This window comes from Alligator mississippiensis, chromosome 5, assembly GCF_030867095.1.
Source record: "Alligator mississippiensis isolate rAllMis1 chromosome 5, rAllMis1, whole genome shotgun sequence".
Classification (NCBI taxonomy): domain Eukaryota; kingdom Metazoa; phylum Chordata; order Crocodylia; family Alligatoridae; genus Alligator; species Alligator mississippiensis.
The window spans coordinates 27,223,768-27,248,633 of NC_081828.1; the positions used below are offsets into that span (position 1 = coordinate 27,223,768).

General features: G+C 42.7%; 1 long non-coding RNA gene across 1 annotated transcript in view; it reads right to left on the reverse strand.

Moving 5' to 3' along the window:
* Positions 1–207: 207 nt before the first annotated feature.
* LOC109283557 (uncharacterized) overlaps positions 208–24,866 on the reverse strand; it is a 33,040-nt gene continuing 8,381 nt past the window's right edge. The window contains exons 2-3 of the long non-coding RNA XR_002090759.2: positions 5,858–5,941; positions 208–4,466 (exon numbers count right to left, since the gene is read on the reverse strand). This is a non-coding gene — a long non-coding RNA (uncharacterized LOC109283557). The remainder of the gene's footprint in view (positions 4,467–5,857; positions 5,942–24,866) is intronic.

Genomic DNA, 24,866 nt, shown 5'->3' on the forward strand with positions numbered 1-24,866 from the left:
CCCAGACGTCTTACTTATGCAGTCTAAGATGATGATGTTCTGCTCGTTGTATTTGCCAATATAAGCCTGCATCCAGTTTTAATTTGCATTAGTTTGGATGGTTCTAACAAGTTCTTTAGCGGATGAGTTTTTTCTATCTAAGTTTTTTGTGATTGAAAAATTCAATACAGAAAACAACATTTATAGAACTCAAACAGGTTTATTTTCTTTTCCTATGTACATGTCTCTAAATACATTGATTATAAAAACATTTCAAAGCCAGAACTTAAACTGTAAGATTGTATTTGTGAAAAAAGGCAAAAGGTTCGATATAATTTAAATAGGACAAGATATTAACATTTTAATTAAATACTTTTGAAATAAATATTTTCATAGAGTCATAGAAAATTAGGGTTGGAAGGGACTTCAGGAAGTCATCTAGTCCAACCCCTTGCTAAAAGCAGGACCAGCCCCAACTATATTATCCCAGCCAGGCTTTATCTAGCTGGGTCTTAAAAACCTCCAAGGATAGAGACTCCACAACATCTCTGGGTAACCTGTTCCACTGCTTTACTACCCTCCTAGTGAGAAAGTTTTTCCTAATATCCAACCTAAACTTCCCTTCCTGCAACTTGAGACCACTGCCGCTTGTTCTGTCATCTGCTGCCACTGAGAACAGTGTAGCTCCATTCTCTTTGGAACCCCCTTCAGGTAGTTAAAGGCTATTAAATCCCCCCTCAGTCTTCTCTTCTCCAGACTAATTAAGCCCAGTTCCCTCAGCCTCTCCTCATAAGCAGAGGCCTGGGTTTTCTGGGATGTCCACATCCTTTTTGTAGTGGGGGCCCAAAACTGGACACAGTACTTCAGATGTGGCCTCACATTGCCAAATAGCAGGGAATTATTACTTCCCTCAATCTGCTGGCAGTGCTTCAACTAATGCAGCCCAGTATGCTGTTAGCCTTCTTCACAACAAGGGCACACTGATAGCTCATATTCAGCTTATTGTCCACTGTAACCTCCAGGGCCTTTTCTGCAGAGCTGGTTCCTAGCCAGTCAGCCCCAGCCTGTACCAGTGCATGAGATTGTTTCATCCTAAGTGCAGGACTTTGCACTTGTCCTTACTGAATCTCATGAGATTTCTTTTGGTTCAATCTTCCAATTTGTCAAGGGCTCTCTGAATCCTAGCCCACTCCCCCCAGCTTGGTGTTATCTGCAAACTTGCTGAGAGTGCACTCTGTGCCATCTTCCAGGTCATGGAAGAAGATATTGAACAAAAATGGCCCCAGAACTGACCCCTGGGCCACTCCACTTGATACCAGCTGCCCACTAGACATCCAGGCATTGATTACTACTCTCTGACCCTGATGATCCAGCCAGTTTTCTATCCATCTTACATTCATCCAGCCCATACTTCCTTAGCTTGCTTCCAAGAATGTTGTGGGAAACCTATCAAAAGCCTTGCAAGAGTGAAGGTATATCACATCCACTGCTCTACCTGTATCTAAAGAGCCAGTCATCTTGTCATAGAAGACAATCAGGTTGGTCAGGTATGACTTGCCTTTGGTGAATCTGTGCCAACTGTTCCTAATCACCTTTTTTTCCTCCAAGTGCTTAAGAATTAATTCCTTGAGAACCTGGTCTATGATTTTTCAGTAAAGCTGATCAGTCTGTATTTCTCCAGATCCTCCTTCTTCCCTGTCTTAAAGATGGGCACTATTATTTGCTCTTTTCCAATCATCTGGAATCTTTCCAATCACCATGAGTTTTTAAAGATAATGGCCAGTGTTTCTGCAATCAGAGTGTCCAGCTCCCTCAGCACCCTCAGGTGCACCGTGTGTGGCCCCATGGACCTGTACACATCCAGCTTTTCTAAATGTTCCTGAACCTGTTCTTTTTCCACTGTTAGCTACTCACCCCCTCCCCTACTGTGCTCCCAGTAGTCTGGGAGCTGACTGTCTTTGCAAACTGAGGTGAAAAAGGCATTGAGCACTCTAGTCTTTTCCATAACATCTGTCACTAGGTTGCCTCCCTCATTTAATAGGGGACCCACACTTTCCCTGATCTTCTTATTGCTGACATACTTCTAGAAACCCTCCTTTTTACACTTCACATCCCTTGATGGCTGCAAATCCAGTTACACTTTGGCCTTCCTGATTTCATCCCTGCATGCCCAAGCAATATTATTATACCCCTCCCTAGTTGTTTGTCAAAGCTTCCATTTCTTATAAGGTTCCTTATTTGTGTTTTACCTTACTGAAGAATTCCCTGCTAAGCCACGCTGGTCATACTTGCTAGTCTGCCTGTGCATAGGGATGGTTCATTCCTGTGTTCTCAGTAAGGTTTCTTTAAAATACAACCAGCTCTCCTGGACTCCTCAGACAGGCCTCCCTGCTCACCATTTTAATGAGTGAGCCAAAGTCTGCTTTTCTGAAGTCCAGGGTCCTTACTCTGCTGGTCTCCATCCTTCCTTTCCTCAGGATCCTGAACTCAACCATCTCATGGTTGCTGCTGCCCAAGTTGCCATTCTCCTCTACATTCCCCAACAATTCTTCCGTGTTTGTGAGCAGCAGGTTAAGAACAGCATGGCCCCTACTTGGCCTCTCCAACACTTGCACCAGAAAATTGTCTCCGGCACTCTCCAGAAACTTCCTGGATTGCTTGCAGATGTCATGGTGATTGAAGTCCCCCATGAAAATCAGGGTCTGTTATCAGAAAACTTCTATTGCCTGTTTGAAGAAAGCCTTGTTCACCTCATCTTCCTGGTCTATAGCAGACACCCACTACAACATCACCCTTGTTGCTCTGACCCTAACCCAGAGATTTTCAACAGGCCTGTCATTTCACATTGGAGCTCTGACCAATATTATTTTAGTGCTATGTGTAAGGAGTTTGATGATTTTGAAATAAGACTTAGCTTTTGATAGTGACTAAAGCTTATTACAGGGTTTCTACAAACCTAAATGTACATTTTTGCTGGATATAGTAATTAGTATTAAATTGAACCCTCTTAGGCTCCTGGCAGACATCAATTATATCTTAAATAGTCACCCAGCCACACATTCAGCAATTAATGATGCCCCAAAAAGGGAAACGAGCCATTAAAATATTACACAAAAAATGTGTAATATGGCTGTGGCTGGTTTCCATTGAACCTTAAAATGAGCATGTGGCAGGGTTTAAAACTGCACTAGGATATCCAACCAGCCCCAGTGTGGTCTCAGAGCTGGCTGACGATCAGCTGACTTTCAGACACCTGGCTTTCAACTAACCAGTGGAGGAGGATCATGTTCATGATCCTAGGCTCCCCCTGCACTGGCAAGTAGGGCACGATTGGGATCTGATCCCCAATTCAAAATTGCGCTTCCTGCCACTACGTGTGGCATGACAGGAGGCATGATTGTTAGGATTGCAGATCCCATCACGGCTTTAAATGAACACCTGTCAGAAATCTTAGTGATCCCACAGTCCTCAAATTAGAGCAGTATTTATTGGTGTCTCAGTCATTACATTAGCATTTGGAATCTGAACCTGAAGTCATTTGCAGTAGTCCAGGCACTTCCTTTATGATGTCCACACAGTAAGGACTAGCTTAGTTTGATTCTGAAACACTTTTAAATTGATAACCCAAAGTGAATGTGCCTATTGTCTGTGTTCCTTCAATTTTACTTTGTAGAAAATAAAATAATCAAAACTTGAGCATGCTGTTAGAATATAGTAAAAAAGATAAAGGCATTCTTTCTAATGAACTCTTTAAGTGAAATGTTCTGGAGGACAAAAATGTTCAAGTTCCTAGCTGACCTTTACAGTCATATAGGAGAGGATGTGCATAATGCATTATTCTGTCGGATATGCATTACTTATTATAAAATAATAGAGGCTTTAGTACTTTACATGTGACCATTAGAAAGATCAGAACATAACCCAGCCTTCATAATGTAATTGAGTGCTGCAAAAATATCTCTAATGATTAATATACTAGACATTATGCAATGCTCCTACAAGGTAATTTTGGCCTGACACAGAATAATGATTGTTACAGTATTTCTGTAGCTTAAGAGACATTAGGCCTCCAGACTTCTAAAACCAATCATTGTGTTGTATGTGGGTGTAAAGAGCCTTCTCATTAACATCAAAGTGGCTCAAGCATCTGTTTACAATAAGACACCGATATTTTAAAACCCCCTATATTCATATAATGACATAGTTTTGAATTACGCCTACAATAGAAAGAACATTCCAAGTTAAGGCTATAAACTCTCTCATTCATTCTGCACTACATCATGTATTTCATTGTCCTTGATCCTGCATAAGTATAGAAAAAGGATGAGCAAAGATTCATCTTCTCTTCTACACTGATCCAGTGCAGGGGTTGGCATAATCCCATTGTGGACCGTAGGTATTCATGCCAACTAATGCCTCTTCTGGCTTCCCTGGGCAGCTCCTGTAACACCCCCACTCCTTATGCTGTCCCCAGCAGTCAATCAGGACTGAAAGAAAGAGTGGATGTTTGAGATGAAGTGCAATGGCATTATTTCATACCACAGACTAATGGCCTACAAAACTGCATTCTCCTTCTTCATTCATATAGCAATTTGAAAAACAAGAGTAAAGGTCAGCATTCAAATTTATCATCTACTCTGGCTTGTGTTGACACAGAATGAATCAATACCGTTCCTCCAGAGAAGGATCTTAGAGGATAGCGGCTTGCTAGGTATTCCATGGTATGCATATTTTCTCCTCCTTTGCATACTAGCTTATCCCCTGTATTCCAGCATGTGTTAGATAATTTCAATGTCTATGTAACCTACAAAAAACATGGAACTTCACAGAGTCCTCTTGGTGAAGAATTTAATCTTTTTGGTGATCTCTTTCCACTGGAGGAAGGGGGTGGAGGCTTAATGGAAAGGGTGGGGGAGCAAAGTCTTACCTGCTGCTGCTCGTCACAGAGTGAAGGCAGCTGCTGCTGACACCACTGCTATATCAGCATTGGCTCAGGCAGGAGCAGTCCTATAGCCAGGCTCCCTGAGAGCTCTCTCTTGTACCCCCTTTGCTCTCTCCCAACCCTCACGCCCCCAAATATGTTACTGGGTAAAGGCCTGTGCCTGCTGTGGCAAAGACTGCCCTGAGGTGGGGGAGCACATTCTGCTTACCCCTGCCCCTCAGATACACCGCTGAGTGTGGTGCTGCCCTGCCTGGCTCCCACAGCTGTAGAGAGGCACTGCAGGGGTCGGGGACAACTCCAGCATCCCTCAGTAGTCCGCACCCAGGTCTGGTGCCCTACTCAACCTGGCCTAGTTGCACTACTGAGTTTTAGCACAACCAATACCACTAACATGGTGACCAAATACTAAAAGTTGGTTTTATGATCCAAAAAAGCAATTCAAAGGATAATTCCAAGCAAATGCAATATCAAAGCCAAATATTTTACTTACAAGCACCAAAGTAAAATGGTGTCTGAAACCTAAAACAGGGCAGGTTTGTTTTTTGTTTTTGTTTGGGGGGGGTTGTTTTATTTTGTTTCAGGGGTTTTTTGCACTCATGGAGCTTGAGTAAGCAAGGAAAATTTATTTATATGTATTATATAACCAGGCTACAATCCTGAAACCTTCAATAAAGAGTAAGCTAAAACACCATGAAACAGGGGTTTGCAATGGATGTTCTGAGAAAACCAGGAGAACAGAAAAAATCCTTGAAAAAGAGAACAAACAAAGGAACTCAGTGGTGAGAACAATAAGATTCAAGCTATGTTGGTTAGGAACAAAATGCCTAAAGTTTGAATTACGGTACTATATTAATGCCTTCATTCTTGAAACCTAAAGTTTGTCTCAGCAGCAAATATAAAAAGGTTGTCCAGTCAAACATATGAAAAGGAAATTACCTGGCACTTGCTGAAGTATTAGATGTTGGTGGTGGTAAATGTGCTGTTCTAGGATCTCCACCCCATCTTCATTTGTTGATGTACCTGGAAGAGCAATGGTATAATTTTAAAAAGATGGTTTGATACTTAAGCTGATTATGTATTTTATATTTTCATTAATAGGTGATACCCATTTCCTTTCCTTGCCTATTTCCTTTCTAGTAAAATAAGAGATCACAAAGTTGACACAGTGAGAAAGGTTATTACTAAAATACTGATACAACGGAAAGATGTTTTCACAACTGGCTTATTTTGCAGAGCTTAATTTTAGGAAAGGTTACAGGAAAACAATTGCTGCTTTCAACTCTAGGTTTTTCTTCCTTTTTGAAACTCCATAAAAAGAAAGAAACCTTTTAAAAAAGGATAGGAAAACAACTCTACAGTGCAAAAACTCTGCATGTAGGCTCATACTTTATTTACAGTTTTCATCCCAAGTAGCCAGGGGCAGGGATAAGGAATTATTTTTCCTCTATAGCCATAAAGAGATACTTTTTGAAGACTATATTCCAGTGACTGGAATAAATTTATTATCCTAACACTGTCCTCCATGGGTATTGATGAGTATTGGCAATAAGCATGGAGAATTTTCATCTAAAGTAAAAACAGAGCACTAGTTTAAGTTAAGACATATTGAAATATTGCAATGAAAGTTGAACAGCCCAGGTTAAAATGCAGGAGTCAAGTAGCTCAGATGAAGTTTACAGGAGTACTGAGACTTCCAGATCTCAATCAGCAGTGTAAAATTATTTTTTTTCAGGTTTATCCTTTTGCTGCCTCCTTTCGGCAGCAAAAGCATCCAGTCTGCATCATAAAATCTAACAATTTCAGAGCAATGCACTCTGGTTCACACTCTCACCCCAATTTTAATGAATATTCTGTTCATTTAAAACTGGAGTAATATAATATAGAGAAAAAATATACTGATACTGAATGCATTCCTTGTTTTCTTCCTATTTAATGGGAGACAGTATTTCACTTTCAGCACCAGAGAGTTGACTATGGGCATTTTAACATAGCTTTTCTTGCTTGTATTTCATCCACATATTTTACTCCCTTCCCCTCCTCTTGGCATTATAGCATGGAGTCTCTCACCTTAGCCTTCTTCCTTGATTAAATAACTCAAAAGGAAACAACATAGGTAAAGATGGAACTGGAAGAGTAAAAGTATGTAACACCTGACTTGTCAGCTGTAAGAAAGTGATTGGAAAATAAGATAATGGGGCCACTGTTCTCATTGTGTCTGCCCTCAGAAAGCTTAGGTACCTTGGAGACTTTTGGGAGACTTTGGGGGGACCTTTGAGGATTTTTTGTACAAGGTCACTTTTTGTATTTTTGTATGTACTTATTTATTGATTGGTTTTCATGTCATTCACAAATCCTTGTTTGCCAATTTATAAATAAAAAGGAAGAAATTTAAGGTTTAAAACTATATTTTAAAGTATTATATTCTGACCCCCTAGTCATGTGGATACACCTCCTGACTTCAGTAGACACATCATCATGGAATAAACTACAAAAGAACTGTTCAAAGAGAAAGAGATATTTCAGCATATATTTCAAATAAGGAAATTTTACAATATTTTACATTAGCATATCTTGGACCAAAGTTATAATTACATTCAACAGGTCTCTGGTCAGAATCAGAAAGAGAAACCAGTAGGCAACCTGCTGTTCTGGTGTCTCTCTCTCTCTCGCACACTTTCATTTTAACCAGAAATTCTAAACTGGGACTTGAGAAACTCTCCTAATGAAAGTTTAATCACAATATATGTATGTTTCAGTATTACGTTTTGGTCTACATGAATCAGCATTTTCTAGCAAATTTTTTTCTTAGCAAATTTTTCATCAAAACATTCCCAGTCAGCTCTAATGAGAACAGCCTTTTAAGCAGTTCAGGTTTATAGATAGTGCATCAAAAAGAAAACAATGAAGCACCACCTATTATTATTTCCATCTTTTATGTTACTCAGGCTAAAAGAGGCATTTCAATATCTCATCAGTGATGTCCTGATATATTTTGATGTACCACCACAGTATATTTAAAGGCATGTCCTTTGAACTGGTGTAAAATTGAAGTGTCTTCTAATTTTTACCAGGATTATAGCTGAACATGAGACAAACTTCACCCAACATCCAAATTAGCTGCTTTTTTTTAACAAACTGATATCAAAGAAAAATACAAAACATTTTGATCTGTATAGATTTCAATAGCTTCTAGAGATCCACCATGCTACACTGTACAAATGTATCCCCTACTGTGGAAAGTTTACAATTTAAGTGGGCAGTGATAATAAGAACTTACAGTCTAAAAAAATAATAACAATACATATTCACATACTTAGTGCCTAATTGTATAATTACAGTGGGAAGTATTGAATGACAATGAGAGCTTAATATCTTTACAAAGGTAAATTCTGTAAGGAGACAAAGCAGATGGAGAAAGCATTATTTTATTTATTTATTCCTCATAAGAGAAACTGAGTAACATAGCGGAGGCACTGACTACCAAAAGCAGTAATATTAAATATTTAAGCTGCACAGGGATCTTTACTAATGTACTGAACAGCTCTGGCACCTTACTCATGGCAATACCACATTCCTAAACCAAATGACACAGGATCTATTGACTCCTAGAAGCAGCTGCTCATTTGCCGCAACACAGATATTTGAGCCATGGTTGAGATTTGCACGTGCAAATGCTTCCTCACAAATATATTAGTACTCCTCCTACTTGTGATAGCTGTCTCAGGAGTTGAGTTGCTCCATGATTGTGACACTGCGGTTACAGTAATTGAGTTTTACTGAACAGGAGTTCAGGCTAACAGGTAATAGCAGTCACTTATCTACTCATCAGAGAGTAAGCAAGAAAAGAACACAAATCCCATTTTGAGTCTCCTTCTATTGCTTTATTTCTTTAGGCATTACACAAAGTGGCAAACTCTTCCAACAACATCTCATCCCATCAGAACAAATGTTATCACATCAGAACAAACATTATAATATTGTGCACTTTGCTATAAGAGTGCTAGAAGCATCAGAGAAATGTGCTGCTAGCCACGCATGTGAAGATAAATAATGATATTACCACTCAAGACTACATTTTCTACTCTGGGCTGCTCTGAGTCACTATGAGCCATTTTAATCTCTTTTTACCCTGCAGGCTTCTCAGATTCCCTAGCTCTTCACTGCATCCCCTTCATCTCCTTGCATGCTATCTTCTTCAAACAGCCTGGATCACTTTGATTTTTCTGCACTGTACCTCCCTGAACAGCTCAGATGCTCTAACCACTTAGCACCATTGTGGTGAATGTGTGCCCAAATGCCAAATTACCCAACAGCTGGGGAGAAGACTAAGATGACTCACTGAGCTTAACACTGATAGAAGTTATGACAAGAATTTGTGAAGGTGCGAGCTGGACCCCAGGCACATTGACAGGGTCTTGGAACACTTGAAGAATCAGACACCTAAGTTTGGAAGATGATATAGTTTCAGCTTTGAGGAGATACAAAAAATGGGTCAAAGGAAGCAATTATTTTTTTTTAATTTTCACTGTTCATGACAGACTGGCTGCAAAAGGCCTTGAACTGACATTTTACAAAACTGTAACATCTAGAAGGTCATTGTGGACTAATTCAGTCTATCCATCTGAGCTCTAGCCAGCAGGCACTAGGCTACTGGTTCATTGACAATGTACTGCCTTGGCCTGGGAGGGGCCAGTTCTGGATTTGTGAAGGGGATTAGAGATTAAAATAGAACATTACCCCTGCTTACTCAGGAACTACTGTTGCACTGTTTGGAATAAAGCTGGAATAAAGCTGTTCTCTGTGGGACAAACATTACAGTCATTTGTTCAGCCCTTTAGGAAGCATCACAGAGAGCAATCTGGAAGAGGCTACAGGCTACATACCAACATTATATAATCGCTTCATGTACATGAGGTCCCGCTCCATTGATGTTGCCTACAGAGCTGTACCCACATACACTACATCTGAAATTGGCCTTGTGTGTTCAGCTACCGAAGGAAGTCTCCTTTTAATTCTTTGCACTGGTAGATATTTCTTTCAGCTTAAATTGATTAATAATAAAACTTACAGTATTTCAGAGAAACACCATATAAATTAACCATAAACTGAAGCCCTAGCCTGTGGCAAAAAGATATAAAGCTTTCCTTCATGTCAGCTTGCAAACAGCTTTCAAGCATATTGTAAAGGTACTTGTTCTGGGTAAATATTTTTATTTTATAAATATAAATTACAGTTTATTGCCAGCTGCTTAAAATGTCCATGATTTTGTAGGATGGGCCTTGCTAACTTCCAGCTGTCTTCCATTTACATGAATTGGAAAAAAAACACTGGGTAAATTGCTGCCCATGGTGCAAAAGCAACTCAAGTGCCCATAATTTGTAGGAATTTGAGATAAGTCTAATTTAGATTTCTTCAAAAAGTAAAGTAGTATCCACTTAACCATTACCCCTCATAAAGAGCTCTTATGGGTAGATAGTATGATTAATAAGGGAAAATTAAAATAAACGGGCATTCTACATTTCAGATGCATGGCACACTTCATGAGTTTAAAATGACTCTTCTGTCCACCAGCCTAGCCACAGAAGCATACAAGTCTGAATAGATGTGTGCTACTGGAAATATAGCTGCAGCACTTTATTCATTTCAGGTGACTTTCCAGTACCGGATACATGTGTAACTAGTTAGAAATAACTGAAGAAAAGAGAAAAGGTTTCATAGCTCACTGGGTGGCTAAGCAGCTGTTGAGTGGTAACAATAATGGTATGAAGAAAGCATTTGTGTTCCTTATAGATGGCTTCTATAAGTGTTTTGCTCTGCAGGCTTTATCAGTGTTTGGAAACTACAGTATGTGCAGAGTACATGGGATGCAATAAGGAGCTGACACATGTATCTGAGTTACAGGAAGAGGTACAGAAGCAGCAAAAGGATAGCTTCATATAGAAGAGGCTGAGAAATACCATAAAAGAAATGGACACAGTAACTCTCATCTCTCAATAAGCAAGCTTGCACTATATACCAATATTTCCTAATATATTCTGTATTTCTTACTCCCTTACCCTTTATTCCCTCCTTGTTAAGCAGATCCAACATGGGGCAGGGACTGGTACATAACAGTCAGATGTATTTATAGAATACCAATCAGAGAAACCTCTAAGCTACTGAATGTGAGCTGAACTATCAGGAAATATGTAGCTTTTCCATACACTGCAGGAGCCTAAGTATTTTATATTCTCCTTGACGGCTTCTATTTACCTTCAACAGCACATCTCAATGGGTCCTTTGGGATGCTATTTATGCAGCATAGAAGCAAAAGTTACAGAACTCCTCTTTGATTGGACAAAAGGTCATTGGTCTTTGGCTTTCTGATTCACAGGGCGTTCTTTAAGGTCATTCTTCATACAATTATCTGTAAGAGAGACTTTTCCCCATCCCCTTCCATTGTTCTTATCTGGTCCTGATGGGCCAGCCTTCCTGCTTATTTTTCAGGACCACAATGAAGTCCATACTGCAGAGAAGAAAGAAAAGAATCATAGAAGACAGAGAAATAGAAAGGAAGTAGTCATATAAAGAAAAGCAAAAGAAGTACTGAAGGTAAAAGTGTGGCTGACAGCCCTAGAATCCCTCAGGATCACAGTCAGCAGTGAAGAGAGTTACCTTGCGGAAAAGACACAGCTGGCAGGAAAGATGTCAACCGCAGGAGGTAAAGAAAAATGCAGGCAGGAGTAGAAACCAGTGAGCCACTCTGTGGACAGGAGTGCCTTGGGAGAAACATTACATGGATAAGATGGCCAAGGGCTCATAAATGTGCAGACATCACAGAAATTATAACAACATTTCTGTCAATCTGGAATGACACTAGCCCAAGAGTACATTCAGGTTACTTCTTCACCCATTGTCAGAGCTCTGTTCAAAAGCAAACACCTTGTACCCTCATACCCAAGGGAGTTAACCAAAAATGCAGTCATTACCTCACATCTTGCTATTCCCCTAATATGCCCCATTTCACCTCCCTGAATACTGAAAGCTGCTTCACAGCACATCACTGTAACCAAGCTGTAACACTACACTTAACCAGCCAGCAGGGGTATTTAATAATGAGGCCATCTGTACCTTCTCCCCAACCCTGTCCGGAAAGCTCTGTGACACTCCAAGCATCGTCAAGCTTAAAGAGTCAGATTTCTAGGGTCCTTCTGTTAAACAAAAGTCCCTAAGCAGCACATCAGCAGTCCAGCCATAAGGTTTGTCCTTATATGCAAGCTGCTATAAATTTTTCAATATTCAGCAAATTAAATAGCACAATTAAAAGGCTGTAGAGTCCAAGGCAGGTAATAGACAAAATATATTCCAATTTTTTCTCACTCAAATTTGGGATGGGTATCACAGTGAACTCTCATCCCCCCACTTCCCCCATACCACAATACACAAGCAATTTTCATTATAATTCATAACTGTTAATTTTACATACTGATAACTTCTTCAAAACTCTTCTTTGAGGTTGAAGTTTCATGTTTGATTTCAGCCAAAAGAGAAATCCTCAAGTGCCTTATAAAGACATGGAATAAAAAGGAAGAAAGAGACTCTCTAAGTTTAAACTTAGAGAAAATGTGTTGCAATCCTTCCCCCCTCCCCAGCCCCCCAAATCAAAAATGAACGGACTTTGCTTCACCTGAATAAAGATCAAATAATTGGAGCTTTACATAAATACTTGGCAATGAGATCCATCTTCAAGCTTGGATTTTACGCACAGGCCAACCAGCAGTCCAGCCAGTAAGCTAGAATAGCTACAACCCACATTTTGACTTGCTTCCATTTCTACTGATGTCAAATCTGATCCTGTCTCTCTTCATTTGAGAAATCATTTCAACCCCCACTATTTTAAAATATCTTCAAGTCACAATTCTCAGTTTGAACTGAGCAATCTTTAAAGGTATTCTACTATGCTACACATTGGTGGCATTTTATATACACACACACACACACACACACATATAAAGACACATACATATACATAACATAAAACACATGCACACACATTTGGTATGTCCATGTAGTAACAGACACGCAGAAATAAGTAGCTTTTCTTCCCTTTGTCCTGTCCTGCTGGGTATTTTTAATCTATTCAGGTTCCATTTATGTACATAATGCCAAATTGTAAAAAAAAATAAAAAAAAATAAAAAATAAAAAAAATACAAATTTGACTTTAGAAGATGAACTGATGTAATTAGTAACATTACACTTATTTTATTACTTTTGCTCTAAGTTGTTAGTATTTTTTAAATCTTAATTTCTGAGTGACTTACATAATTGTTTTCGTTGTCTGAGTTTATTGATTTTTTGGGGGAAGGGGGTTATAATTAGGGTGTAGTAATTTACTTTCTATCTCTTTGGTTTAATTGAGTTAATAATGTCTTCTGGGAAGCATGATGTCACACTATCAGCTAATTGTTTGGAAAGCTGGGGAAATAGCTCTTTTATTGTATGTAAGAATTTTAAAAGGCAACTTTTCTTCCACAGATGTAACTCCAAAAATTTAACTTTCTTCTGAAATGACACAGCTGCTTTCAATCTTTTGTGTTTCTAATACTGTTCTTGCATTTGCTCAATTTTAAACTTTCTTGCTGGATGTGCCAAAGCTCTTTCTGATCGTGTGGGTGCAGACAGAAGTGACAATTGTCGCTCGATCTGGCCACAGAACGCAGTCTATAGCTGTGACCAAACGTAAGTGCACAGCTGCAGACAGCTTCAAAAACAGCCAATTGGATGAAAATCTGACCCTGCATTGCATGAGGTAAAGACATTTCAAAATGTAGCCTTTTCTGGAACTTGTGTCTGGGGAGCTCCCAGCCTGCCACTGTTTTTAGAATGGGAGGGGGGAAAGGAAGAGGAAGGAGTTCAGTCTGGGGGTTTTCAGCCCCCCTGGAGGCTGGGACCAGTGTATTGTGTCATGACCCAAAGGTCTGATTTTTTTGTGTGTGTGCTTCGGCACTAAGAATTATCCCCGTGGGTTTACAACTTCGTTGCACGGAGGAGTTCTGCTGCGCAGAGAACCCGTGTGCAGGGAAGTGTTCCCGCCACTTTGCAGCGATCTTTGCAGGGTGCATTTCCTTTGCAACACAGAAATGCACGGTGCAAAGGTTTCCCGCTCGTCGTATGCAAATTTGTGCCCCGCAATTGGCTAGTTCTAAATTATTCACACGTGGCAGCTAGCGATTGGCCTGCTAGCCGTATAAGAGGCTTGAGCGGTTTCCGCCCAAGCCAAAGAGGACTCTGCATCCATCTCGTGGGGACTCTGGGTGTGCGCGGCAGGGTAATAGAAACCCTGGGTGTCGCTCAGAGGAGTTTGGCGGCCTGATCCACCGCCCACCTCTTCCCGTCTTCGAACGGAGCCTACTATAAGACGTAACGACGAGTTTAATGCGCGCTTGTCCTGGACATCCGGAGTTTGTCTGCGTGGAGCCTAGCAACCTCCACGTGTTTGTTCGTGTTCTGTCTGCGTGGAGCCTTACAACCTCCACATGTGTTCGTGTTTTTTGTTGTAACCGCAACTCAAGCAAGTTCTCAGCCTACACCACGACCATCTCGGTGTAAGTAAAACAATCTTAAAATCAACCGTTACGTGTCTGTGCCTAATTCTAACTCGGCGCCCGCCCTCTCCGATCCGGCCTGCCCGGGCTGCTGGCCACAGCCCGCGTGCAGAGCGACGTAAGCGACCCGGGTTCAGACCCGGCGCGCACATATTGCAGCCCCCTTGAGGTGGGGGGCTCCAATTCACCCACCCCACCCTTCAGCACCAGCCGGGGAGCCCCAAGAACAAGCTCCCTCTGCTGCCTTTCCCCACTCTCGTTCTGAAAACCGAGCCATGGCAGAGAGCCTGGGCCATTGCTATGGGAACCTGGGTGCAGGCTCCCAGCCCACAGCTAGATTCCCCCGACCCTGGAACAAACAGTGAACTTCTGTTGGTCTGGGGTAACAGTGCAACTCAGAACATTGTGCAGAAAATATTCTGAGTTACAGCTGGGAGCTGCACTTCTGTCTGCACCCACAACAGTGTTCTGCAGTAGCCTTTATGACTTGGCTAAAAGGCAACATGCTGCCAAAAAGGCCCTCTCCAATATTATTCATGGCCACAGGAAATGCTGCCTTTCACAGATATGTTTCTTCAGATTGAGAAGGGGAGCAAAATCTTATGTTACCCACTGTAAGTTATTTGCTAGTTATTGTTGTCCATGGGCCAGTGAAGACACTGTAATTATACCAACATTGGTAAATGGTAGGGCAGGGTGGTACCTTATGGACTAACTTGTCCGGAAAGGCATGAACTTTCACAAGCTACAGCCTACTTTATCACGTGCCATGAATGGACCAGTAGAATGGTCTATTTTATGCCATGACCAGTTAGTCTCCTAAGGCCATGTCCAGGTGAACACGGCCATGTGGTATGTAGCACCGCAGACACACCTGCGGCACCACATACTGCACATTCAGCTGTACTTCTCACTGCAAGGGAGCAGTGCAGGGAGTTTTTTGACCTCTGGATATCCAGGGGTCAAAGAAAACCATGCAAAAAAAAAGACAAGCTACGCACACCGGGGACAGTGTGCACCGCTCAAAACTGGAACCCCCCACCATCTGAACTCCATCCACTCCCTTTCCCCCCTCCCATTCAAAAACAGTGGCAGGCTGGGAGCTCCTCAGACACAAGTTCCAGAAGAGGCTACATTTTGAAACATCTTTATCTGGCCGGATAAGTGGAAGGATCGGCATTGTTGCAGCCTCAAGAGGCCCCAGGATCCCAGGTAAGCCCAGTCCTGGCCCCAGCCTTCCCTACCCCACCCAGGAAAACCTGCCACACACGTGGCAAGGGTGTTCCAAAGGGACAACTAGTGGCAGCACAAGGTGCGCCACTGCTAATTGTCTCCAGGGAACCAAATGTCCATGCTCACCTGGACATGGCATAAGGTGCCATCCTGCCCTGCCTTCTGCCTAACTCAAAAATAACAAAGCCAACTGGACTTATTTAGTCCAGAGATGAGAAGACTGAGAGGGGGTTTAATAGCAGCTTTCAACTATCTGAAAGGTGGTTCCAGAGAGGATGGAGCTAAACTGTTCTCAGTGGTGACAGATGACAGAACAAGAAGTAATGGTCTCAAGTTGCAGCAAGAGAAGCTTAGGTTAGATATTAAGGAGAATTTTCTCAGTACTGAAGCACTGAAACAGGCTATCCAGAGAGGTTCTGGAATGTCCATCCTTGGGGGTTTTTAAGACACGGCTAAATAAAGCCTTGACTGGATGATCTAGTTGGGGCTGGTCCTGCTTCAAGCATGGGATTGGACTAGATGACCTCCTGAGGTCCCTTCTGTGCGGGCCGGGTCAGACCCCAGGCCCTTTCATCGCTCTGCACACGGGCTGTGGCCGGCAGCCCGGGCAGGCCGGGTCGGAGAGGGCGGGCGCCGAGCTAGAATTAGGCACAGACACGTAATGGTTGATTTTAAGATTGTTTACTTACACCGAGATGGTCGCGGTGCAGGCTGAGAACTTGCTTGAGTTGCGGTTACAAACAGAAAACACGAACAATCACGTGGAGTTTGCTAGGCTCCACGCAGACAGAACTCCGGATGTCCAGGACAAGCGCGCATAAAACTCGTCAATACGTCTTATAGTAGGCTCCGTTCGAAGACGGGAAGAGGTGGGCGGTGGATCAGGCCGCCAAACTCCTCTGGGCAACACACAGGGTTTCTATTACCCTGCCACACACACCCAGAGTCCCCACGAGATGGATGCAGAGTCCTCTTTGGCTTGGGCGGAAACTGCTCAAGCCTCTTATACGGCTAGCAGGCCAATCGCTAGCTGCCACGTGTGAATAATTTAGAACTAGCCAATTGCGGGGCACAAATTTGCATACGACGAGCGGGAACTCTTTGCACCGTGCATTTCTGTGTTGCAAAGAAAATGCACCCTGCAAAGACTGTTGCAAAGTGGCGGGAACACTCCTTTGCACGCGGGTTCTCTGCACAGCAGAACTCCTCCGTGCAATGAAGCTGTAAACCCATGGGGATAATTCTTAGTGCCAAAGCACACACAAAAAATCAGACCTTTGGGTCATGACATCCCCCCTTGCTGAAGGCACAATAGAATTATACTTCAAACCTATCATCCGGGTTATTAACAGCTCTGTCAATGGTTCGCGAAACTAAACGAGCAAAAACAAAATCAGTCAACAATAAAAGTTCGTCCTCAAGGGATCGAATCAAATAATAACCGACACACACACATATACACAAAATCACACTCATAACAAAAAACTGAATGATCATGACTTCGGTGGGCGTCATGGTGGAATCGCGCGTCAGGCCTTCGTTCCTTTCAGTGATGTTGTCCCTCTCAGGGCCTCTCTCCACCACGCAGTCTGAATCCCTGATCTGTAAAAGAACTCTCTTAAAATGGTTATTCCACTACTATTTATAAAATCACACAGGACCACACGATAATGCAGTCGATTAAACTTATCATCACTATTAAATACAAATATGTAAACACGATTCTATACTGGACAGCTCTTCCTCTTTTCCGACTCAGCAACTCGACAAAATCGTCGAGGAGTCATCGTCGCCTTCTTCTAGATAGTGAAAACCTAACTTGTAGGCTAGCTGCCATTGTCCCGCGTCTCCCAAAATCCGAAGCTGTCACTTATTAAGTCCAGAATGCTGCAGGAGGAATCCGAACATGTATCGCTCCTCTTGCGTTCTCTGGTGTAATACTGGATGCTCGGATTCGTGGTGTTTCATGTTCTGAGCCTCAGTTGGGCATTGACACTCCCGATCACTGGATAGTCTTGGCTCCATGAGGACGCACAGTCTTGACAACTGATGAAGGAGACTACTCACAGGATGATCGACCAGTGGGTTCAGCACAATCCGCAAAACCACGATGTTTCTTTGCCCGTAAACCTTAAGACAACTATCTATGCTGTTGAGGGTCACCGGAACGGTTCCAGGGTCTCACAGGTGACGGTGAGGCCATGGTCACATTCGTTGGAGTGGTGTTAGTCCCAACGTGCATTCTCTTGGATTCCAGGCGCAGTACGAAACTCCGATAATAGCCAGTACAAGCTGTTCTGCACTGGTGTGCTCTGGTCATCGGTCGTGCCATGCGTGGACCTTCTGTTCGATCACTCCTGCCACAAGCGCTGGAATCGGAATAGGCCAGTGGACGCTAAACGCCACCATGTCGATGTCGGTGACATGTCCCCTACTCCATGAAGCTTGTCTCACCAAGAAGCTTGCTTCTTCCTGGTCCAGGAGGTCGGACCCAAGTTCCACGACCAGACGTCCCAACCACACAGCCAGAGTTTCTTCGGATCGGATCCTGGATTCTCTACACAAATTCTGCAGTTCGGCTCTGGAACGAGCGTAATAGGTGGTAGCATGAACTGCACTCTGAGGACCGATGACTGGGCTGCTTAATACTGCAGGCTGATCAATTTCTTCGCAAGTTGTCGTTGCTGTTGCTGTTTCTGTCGGAGCTGTAGTCATTGTTACAGTGGGGGTTGTTGTTGTTTCAGGCGGGAGGGGCGGATGCACTCCTCCACTTGACTCCCCCTCCCTTCGGCAAAGGGGTGTGGTCGGCGGAACCGATGCTGCGTCGCTGGGCGGAGTCACCGGCCGAACCCTTGCGGGCTCTCCCGAAGCTCCATCCCTCTCTTCCGGCTTCTCCACGAGGTCTTCCCTCTGCTCGGCACCATCTTGTCGGGGCAGTTTAAGATCCCCTCTCTCAGCTGCTTCTCCGACCGCTCAAACGGCCATACACAGCTGGGTCTTTAAGCTTAAAGTTTCACTCATCAGATCAGTCATAGTCTGAAAAGTTGCATTTAATTCTCCCCCCTTGTCGCACCATAGGACCACTCTCTCATCTACGGCGCGGTCCTTCATCTCCGGGTCTTCGCGGAGCTCGGACGGATGATCACGACCCCTTAGTCCCGGTATTACCATGCAATGGGAAAGCCATCTGATCGGCATCGGCTCTCCCATCTCCCAGGCACACCACGAGCAATGGACACACTCCCGGGTGGGGGTCGGGCTTACTGCGCTCGCCGGGTCGACTTCAGCAAGGGTTACACTATCGAGGGGCCTATACAGGACCCGCTCATCACTCATGATACACCCGAATGCCGCGGGGTGAAGATACACTTCTTTCCATTCTAGGGCTCCGACTTCTGGAGTTCCCTCTTCTCCCTTTAGTGAAAGGTGTCCACGGACACATCTCCTGCCCGTTCCGCCCGCCTGGTGGTACGCGACGTGCGCCTCCAGTTCTGCGACGCTTGCTATGCTGCGTCTCCCACTTCTCCAAGGGCAGTTCTCAACTAATTCTAACTCTAGCGAGCCCTCTCCTGATCCCATCGGCATGTGCTGCGGTGATCCCGATCCCATCCTCATCGCCATGTGCGGGCCGGGTCAGACCCCAGGCCCTTTCGTTGCTCTGCACGCGGGCTGTGGCCGGCAGCCCAGGCAGGCCAGGTCGGAGAGGGCTGGCGCCGAGCTAGAATTAGGCACAGACACGTAACGGTTGATTTTAAGATTGTTTACTTATAAACAGAAAACACGAACAATCACGTGCTAGGCTCCACGCAGACAGAACTCCGGATGTCCAGGACAAGCGCGCATAAAACTCGTCAATACATCTTATAGAAAGTTCCATTCGAAGACGGGAAGAGGTGGGCGGTGGATCAGGCTGCCAAACTCCTCTGGGCAACACACAGGGTTTCTGTTACCCTGCCGCGCACACCCAGAGTCCCCACGAGATGGATGCGGAGTCCTCTTTGGCTTGGGCGGAAACTGCTCAAGCCTCTTATACGGCTAGCAGGCCAATTGCTAGCCGCCACGTGTGAATAATTTAGAACTAGCCAATTTTGGGGCACGAATTTGCATACGACGAGCGGGAAATCTTTGCACCGTGCATTTCTGTGTTGCAAAGAAAATGCACCCTGCAAAGACCGCTGCAAAGTGGCGGGAACACTCCCTTGCACGCGGGTTCTCTGCGCAGCAGAACTCCTCCGTGCAATGAAGCTGTAAACCCACGGGGATAATTCTTAGTGCCAAAGCACACACAAAAAATCAGACCTTTGGGTCATGACACCTTCCAACTCTATTTTTCTATCATTCTAACTACTGCTCTCTATAGCAATATCGCTAGCATACCATAACCATTTCTTTCATAGATGGTGTTTCACAGGTATAAACATTATTATGGGAAATAAAATAAACTCCTATAACATCAAGACTAGACTATAATGGTGCACTAGGTATAACTATTTTATTGAGACAACTTACAGCAGTAACAATTATGCATCACAGCAAGTCAAAAAGCCTGAATGAAAAGGTATTACTTATTAAATTGAAAAATACTTGGTGTTTGGTACTAAAACAATACTTAGCATATGCATAGTGATCTGCATCTCCAAAATATTAAATTGGCTGATCCTCACAAATCCCTAACAGACAAAAGGTAAGAATAAAATTATCCCTACTTCTCAAGTGAGAAAAACTGACACACTCAAAGTAAAAAGAAACCAAAATTGTGCTAGGTTAGACACAGAGAGATGTTTTTTTAAGTTAACCCACAGACAAGTGGGGAAACATTATACTGAATAGGAGGAATATTACATATCACACATAGGAAACTTACTGTCACAACCAATTTCATATACTCCAGCAGAAAGCAACAGTAAGGAAAAGGAAAGAAATTAATAAACTGACTTTTGGTCAGCAGAAAGCCCTGTCCTTAGGAATGATAGCTCTGGAACAAGAGCTGTCACTTCACAAAACTTTGCACAATTATTCTCCCAGTATTTCAGCCTGTCAGCTACAAAATTTAACCTCCCAATACCACAGGAAATGACACAAACTCCACAAATTAGCAACAAGGAAGCAATTGGGATCATCGTTGTCTCTATTGGGTGATCTTTGCTGCTGTTCTCTTGGCATTTCATTTCCCTCTTTGCCAACATTTCCTCTAGTTTTCCTTCTACTGTTGCTGATTTTCTTGGAAGCAAGGTTTGGAAGCAAGATTAGCTGGTGATGTAGAAAAACATATTCTCCCAATCTTGCAGCCCAGAAGTGCAAATGAATCTAGAGAAGAGCAGCAGGCTCAGTATCCTGCTCTCAGTTTACAGGTTCAAACACACAGCACATGGGGTCTGCTTTCTAAGCATGCCTACCCTTCCAGCTGGCATGCTGGCTGGCTGTGTTCCAGCTGTCTCCCAGGGTGTCTCTGTTAAGCTTGAGGCACACACCACAGGAGAGCAGTTTAAAGGAGATGGGCAGATACCCACTTGATGCCCTCCCCAAAGCATAGTGCCCATGAAACTCAGGGCTATGGAAAGCCCACTGATATCTTCAAGTAAGGTGCCATTGTGCTTCTTAGCCAGCATTATTAACTCAATTAAGCAAGAGATAAAGTAAATTGCCACATGTTAATTATATTGAAAAGTTAAACTCAAACAGCCAAGGACAACAAAAATCAATTATGTAATCAACTCAGAAATTACAATTCTTAAACCACTAATATCTTCCATAAAGCAACTGGAATAAAATAAATGTAACGTTACTAATTATATCAATTTATCTCTTAAAGTCAAATGCATACATCTGTGATGGCCTTATATATTTTGACAAAAGGGGGAATTAAAAAGAATAACCATTCCTCTCCTTAACAAAGAGAAGAGGTCAGGGCTGTAAGTATCTATTTAGCCCTGCCTCTCTGACTTAAAAGGAAGGTGTCAAAAGAACACTGAGAAAGCACTTATCAAGGCTGACAAGCACTACTGATCCCATAGAGGAATCTAGACCTTTGCCTCCTCATTTCTCCACTGACTGTTTTTTGAAGTACAAAATTAAAATTCTGATTCATTATGCATTTGGTATGCCAGGATTCTGCCTGATTACTTGCTAGCAGAATATGTTTTATTCCCTGCACCATCTTCTATGACCCCTCTTTTAGGAGTATCCCAAAAATAGCTTAACTACTCCAGTAGTCTTATACACAGCATTTGTTTGTATTAGATTCTTTTTTTCCTGAAAGGTGAGGTTTACTTTCATTTGAATCCATAGTTGCCCTTCTTTTCATCTTCTTACCTTCCTCACAGTTACATTACAAGATTCTATCGTTTTTACCTATACAAGGATATAAGTATAACAGCACTATGCTTTGGTTTCTGCTTGTTCAGGAAACTTCAGAAAAAGGTGCGAGGATTCCCATAATAGTGATTTCTTATGTGAAGTTTCTTCTCAGACCACTGTTATCCTGGATATTAGGAGAAGTTGGATCCCTCAACACTTCAAAACTCTCCAGACTATGCACTCAGTACCTGCATATATTTTGAATGGATACTAATTTATGCTTTTGTTACATATTCTTGAGGCAGTCAATCAAGCTTTACAAAAGGTGTTTTACAGAAGCTTGTGCCCAAAAACTTACTAAGAAGAATTTTTCCAACTGTTTGAGTTGGTCTAATGAAAGATATCAGGTTTACCCAAAGAACCTTGTCAAGCTTTACAAAAGGAACCTGAGATATGAAGGTACGTGAGGATACAGATTGTCGTGATTTTAAGACATGAGAAGTAGAAGGACAATAATTCCAGTTTTGATTGAGAAAATATCGGGAAGCTATGATGAGACTCTCTTGAGAGAGAAGGAACAAGGCAAGGACTGTGTTTTCTAATACATCTCAGCACATTTTGCACACTATTGTGGTATAAACAAATAATAGTAATTATCTGATGGGGATAAAACCTGAGCTAGGGCATATAACATCATTAGAAGCTGTTGTGAATTTACAGATACAAAAGGATAAGAAAAGACTAGTCACACTAGCAAAAAGACTGCTACCGAAGCAGCATGTAATACCATTGTCTCTGAGCTTTCAAAGATCAAGTTATCTTGATCTGCATATAACTTAATGTAAACAATTGGTAAGGACTGAAAACATTACATGGTAATAGGTCAGACATTATTTCCTTTAAAATAAACTAAAATGCTTCATTTGGGAACTTAGCTATTAAAGATGTCAAGTTTTAACGTTCAAGGCTCTGACCCTGCTAGTTGCTAGACACACTACTGCTGGGCAGGCCACATGCCCTGTGGGCCAGGCTAGCAGGCTCTGCATGCTGCACAGGCAGCACTAGTGAGCCACAGACCCCCAAGCACACACTTCATGGGCACCTCCACAGCAGTGCAAATGGACAGCCCGCCCCAACCCCACTTCCTGCTGCACCACAGGTGAGCAGCCGCCCCAAACAGTCTACCACATGAACGGGTTCCCACCCTCAGCTGTGCACTCCCTCCCACACCATACTGTACAATGCTGTCCCATGGGGTAAGGGTAGAAAGCAAAAGCTGGAGGAGGGAGAGTGGAGCCTGGAAGAGACCCAGGCTGCTGCTGCAATAGAAACGGTGGCTGTGTGGGACCCCCAGGACTGGGACTGCAGATAACCCTTTGCAGGCCACATGCCGCCTATGGGCCACCAGGTGAACAGTCATGCTCTACCCAATTCAAAATAGCATTTAAACACTTGATTAAAGGAAGAATTTCAGTGGAACTAACTCACAGGTTACAATGGGACTTAAGAAGAAGGTTGTATGGGGCCAGAATATTTTGCTCCTAGCAATTATGCTCAAAATTTGGCCCTTAAAAACCCTGGGCAAATTCATCAACTTCCACTGATTTACAGAACAATGGATTTGTAAGGGCATAACTTTGCCTTTTAATATTTGCAAATCATTTCCTCCTTTACATTAATCAGACAGCAGCTGTAATTGAAATGTGAAAAGCCAAGGAACTGAACAGCTAAAGGAGCTGAGAATAGAAGACAGCACTTTTTGCATTTAGGTGTCTGGCTGAAATCTATCTTCAGTCAGAAGTGAGTCAAATATCAGCCTCCAATGTTGTCCTACTTAAAATAAGTTGGTCCCGCTCCTATTCATACTAGATAAAAATATATATTAAAACCTCAGAGTTAGCATCTTCATTTGCAGTGACAAAACTATTTTAGCAATAAGCTCTTCAGGGCAGGAACATATTGTATTTGTGGACCTGCTCAGATGGGTAACCATACCTTGAATTTAATGGGAATTGAAGGTGCACAGCAACTCACAGGATCAGGTTCAGTTTATTTATTAATAAAAATGATCCTCTCACCTTCCGTTGCTCCAGGTCAAGACTAAGACACACTGGCGAGGCAGTGAAAGAAATTAAAAGGAAGGGAAGTGAAGATGCCATTCCTCCAAGGTCAGACAGGTCCTGCAGAGTCTGCGGATTCCTGCTGTGAACCCCTATTCTAATGCATTGTCCTGCCCAGCAGGAACCTGCAGACTCTGCAGTACCTGAAGGAATGGGCTCTGCACTTTTTAGCAATAATCAGTGTAGTTAAAACAGCAACTTTGCTAAGACGGTTGAGATACTATGTTAACTACTCAGATGTCTGATATATGCATTGTATCTTTACTAAGTGTGTACACTCTATGAGTGTCACCCAGGATATGCCAGTCGTGAAATTACTGCCCAGTAGGCCTATGACAAACTGGTGAAAAGCAAGTTACTGCCTTTTACTCTTAGTTAAGGATACCTGACTTTTTTTTTGTTTAACTAGTGCAGCTTTTGATGTTATAGTGTAATTAAATTTGAGCCCAATGTGCCCAACTTCTACAACAAATGATATATATTTCTCTTTCTTCTCTTTGTGTTGAAAATATATCCTTGCTGACTAGAATCACTGTGGCAAGTTGTAAATGATGTATGAAATGAAAAATCCCTGCTCAGTGCAAAGAGAGAACACAGACAGGGCTTGACAATTGCTGCTGTGCTATGCTATTTACAAAAATATTCAGCTCAAATACTATCACACAGACTCACCAGTGCTGACATTGGGCAGCAAGTTATGTATGTCAATT